The sequence below is a fragment of the Nannospalax galili genome, unplaced genomic scaffold (assembly GCF_000622305.1).
Source record: "Nannospalax galili isolate Female #2095 unplaced genomic scaffold, S.galili_v1.0 scaffold418, whole genome shotgun sequence".
Classification (NCBI taxonomy): domain Eukaryota; kingdom Metazoa; phylum Chordata; class Mammalia; order Rodentia; family Spalacidae; genus Nannospalax; species Nannospalax galili.
The window spans coordinates 1,186,620-1,190,801 of record NW_008342003.1 but is presented as its reverse complement, the minus strand read 5'-3'; the positions used below and the strand labels follow the sequence as shown (position 1 = coordinate 1,190,801).

Here is a 4,182-nt window from a genome sequence, read left to right as displayed (position 1 = left end):
TGCTGTGATTGGACCACTACCCCTATATAAGCTTGTGCCTTCCTGCAATAAAGCAAACCTGTGTCACTGAACCTGGTCTCCTGTGTCTGAATGGTGTTCCGCTGACATAGTCTTCTCACCAGCCCTGCACTCTGGAACTGGGCAGAAGAGGCCACGACAGGAGGCAGAACAGGGCAAGCAGAAGAGCTGCCTCAGCACCAGGTGAGCAGAAGAGTGGCCTCAGCCCAGGGTGAGTGGAGGAGCAGCCTTGACCCCCATGAGAACAAAGGAGCGGCACCCACAAGAATGGAGGAGTGGCAGTAGCTGGCAATAACTGTGGGGAGCTGCCTGCCGTCCCTGCAGACGCCATTACAAGATGGCGCTCACATCCGGTTCATGCTGAGCAGTAAATAAGTCAGTACGCATGCCCGAAGTAATTTTCCACCTTCTAGTCTCTGCCTACCTCGTGGCGTGATATGGGTTGATGAGTTTGCGACCAATCAAGAGTTGCCACGTCCAAGACGGGCTTACTAACCTATATAAGGGCTGGGTTTCCGACATTCGGGGCCTTCGCCCTGTAAGCTTATGCTCTCCCTCTCAAGATGCATTAAAGCTTTTCTGCAGAAGGAGCCTGAGTGTGCCGCGTCGTTCTTGCTGGCGAGACGATAGCGCGGGACAGAATTATCCAGAATTATTTGAGGGTCTCTGGCACCTCCCTAGTCAGTAGCTCCAAAAGAGGGGCCTGGAGAGATGACTCATCAGTTAAGAGCACTGGCTGCTCTTACTGAGCCCCCAGGTTTGATTCCCAGCACCCACATGGTGGCTAATAACTATTCTATCAGTTCCAGGGGATCCGATGCCCTCTCCTGATCTCTGTGGACATTGCACAACACAGATGCACTTAAACCCATGCAGGTAATACACTCATACACATAAAATAAAAATAACAAATAAAATATTTTAAAATAACTCCAAAAGAGGGAGTCCATTTTTGGGTATTGAATGTTTTATTTGCTAGCCTGCAGCATCTGGTAGAGCCATTGAACTCCTACATTATGATAAATATTTTTATATTGTACAATTCTATATTTTAGGAAGCAAATACTAGGTTTCCATATGACTTTTTAAAAAGGCCTTAGAAGTTAGTTGTCCCATCCCATATCCTCCTCCTCTGCTCTGTCCTCCTGTATCCCACTAAACCATCCCAGCCAAATATTCCCCTTTCCCTTTTTATATCACTACATTCTATCTCCTCTCCCATGAATCCCACACAAGGCCCCTTATGAGTGTCCTGATCTCTGCATATTTTCCAGTAGAAACACGCCTATCTATCCACTCAAAGCAAGAACCTGTGATGTTTGTCTTTCTGTGACTCGGCTGCCCCACTTGGCAGGATTGTTTCCACTTCTGTCCATTCACTTTCCAGGGCGGGCAGGAGTGCAAACTGATGCAGCCACTGTGGAAAACACCACGGATGCCCCTACGCCTTTAATCCCAGCACTCAGGAGGCAGAGACAGGCGGCTCCTCTGTGAGTTTGAGGCCAGCCTGGTCTACAGAGTGAGTTCCAGGCAGCTGGGGCTACAAGGAGATGCCGTCTCAAAAAGACCAAAAAAAAAAGCTAGAAATAGACTTACCGCCTGATGCAGCCACACCACTCTTGGCACACACACAAAAGACTCTATATCCTGCTGCAGAGATACCTGTTCCTCCGTGATCATTGCTGCTTGACTGTCTGTATTGGATGTGTATTAATCATACTTAGTAATGGACTTCACAAAGACATTTCCATTCGAGTAATCATGTACCATAACCATATTCACCCTGTAAACTGTCTTCTGTCTCTTCTCCCACTAATCCATTTCCATCTTCAAGATAGTCCTGCTTCTACTTTCATGTCACAGGAAAACACACATGTACACATAGGCACACACACACACACACACACAGACAGACACACAGGCACCCTGACAACATATTCTACCATCCACATATAAGAGAAACCATGTGATACCTGTCTCTCTGATTCTGGGTCCCTTTGTTGTAAGTTCCATTCTTTTTCTGGAAAATGACATTTCATTCTTTATAGCTGAATAAAGATTATATATGTATATATATGCATATATATATAAAATTTTCTCCATCATTACTCTGTTGACATATAGTCTGACCCCATAACTTGGTTTTTATGAGTAATGTTTCACAAAAGCATGAATGTTAACGTGTCTCTATTGTGTGCTGAAATTCTTTGGATAGATACCCAATAGGGACAGAGCTGGATCATTCGGTAATTCTACTTTTATTTGAGGAATCTCCACACTGATTCCATAGTGGCTATATCGATCTGCATTCCCACCAGCTGTGTATAAAGCTCCTTTACCCTGAACCTGACTATTTGTGGTATTTGATGTATTTATCATACCCATTCTGAGTGATGTGAAATAGAACTGCTACTTTGTTTGCATTTTCATAACTAAAGTTAAACATTCTTTCTACATTTGACGGTCATTTCTCTTTCACTCTTTCAGAACCATCAGCTTGTTAAGATTTTTACATTTCTGTAATCTGCCTAAACACGCTGATGATTGTTTCCTTTGCTATACGAAAACATTTATTTTAATTTCATACATTCCCATCCAATGATTTGGAGGACTTTTTTTTTCCTGTACAGATAGAATCCTTTAAAGGATAGTCCTTCCTTAAACCTGCTTCTTGAATTTTTCCCTATTTGGATATAGTAGTTTCAAACTTTCAGGCCTTATATTAAAGCCTTTGATCCATTATTGAATTGATTTTTATAAAGAGTGAGAATAGGGGTCTAGGCTCATTTTTTTCTCCCAGTGGATATCCCATTTCCCATCATCGTTGTTTTAAGAGTCTGTCTTTGCCCAGTGTGTGTTTTTGGCAACAGTAACTGTGTGGATTTGATTCTATTCCATTCATCTATGGATTCATAAACTCCACGGATTATTAGACTAATCCAAGTGTTCAAAGCAGGAAGTAACCTGTCACATAGCCTAGCAAGTGCACATCTAATAATCCATGTTATACTGTGGATTCTGCAGCAGAAAACATGGTCAAACTTTATAACCTGTTTTTGAAATATGATGCAACAATGGCAGAAATCAACCCAATGGTAGAAGATTCAGATGGAGAGGTGCTGTGTGTGGATGCAAAGATCAATTTTGATTCAAATTCAGCCTTTCACCAAAAGAAAATCTTTGCCCTTTGGGATTGGAGTCAGGAGGACAAAAGGTTGAGGCCGCAGCTGGGGCAGAGACCAACTACACTGGCCTTGCGGGAACCACAGGCTGTCTAGTGAATGGTGCCCGCTTGGCTATGACCACAATGGACATAACAATGCTACATGGAGGAACTCCAGCCAACTTTCTTGATGTTGGTGGTGGTGCCACAGTTCAGCAAGTAACAGAAGCACTGAAGCTTATCACTGCAGACAAAATGGTACAGGCTATTCTGGTCAACATTTTTGGAGGAATCATGAGACGTGACATTATTGCATAGGGAATAGTCATGGCAGTAAAAGATTTAGAGATTAAAGTACCTGTTGTACGGTTACAAGGTACTAAGTCAGTGATGCTAAGGCACTGATGCCAGAGAGTGGACTTAATATTCTTGCTTGTGATGACTGGGATGAAGCTGCTAAGATGGGTGTAAAACTCTGAAATAGTGACCTTGGCTAAGTAAGCCCATGTGGATGTGAAACTTCAGCTGCCAGTCTGGGCCAGGAACTTGGTGGGGTACCTGTTGTACGGTTACAAGGTACTAAGTCAGTGATGCTAAGGCACTGATGCCAGAGAGTGGACTTAATATTCTTGCTTGTGATGACTGGGATGAAGCTGCTAAGATGGGTGTAAAACTCTGAAATAGTGACCTTGGCTAAGTAAGCCCATGTGGATGTGAAACTTCAGCTGCCAGTCTGGGCCAGGAACTTGGTGGGTGGCTGACGGTGGTAAATGTGCTGTAATTCTTAAAACACCGTAGCCTGTGTTATTATCCCTTCTCTTTTTAGTGTGAAGACTGTAATTGCCACATAGGCACACAAACCTTTGAAAGCATTTGATCTGCGTATAATCCTGCTGCTCGGAATGGACTGTTATAAAGAACATATAATGCATGTTTCTAGTTTCCTCTGTTGTGGTCATCTTTTCTGCTTCTACAGAATGACTGCCACTTGCAGCATGCCT

The 4,182-nt window shown here is 43.4% G+C and overlaps 1 pseudogene; it reads left to right on the top strand.

Moving 5' to 3' along the window:
• Positions 1-3,035: 3,035 nt before the first annotated feature.
• LOC103737929 overlaps positions 3,036-4,182 on the top strand; it is a 32,338-nt pseudogene continuing 31,191 nt past the window's right edge.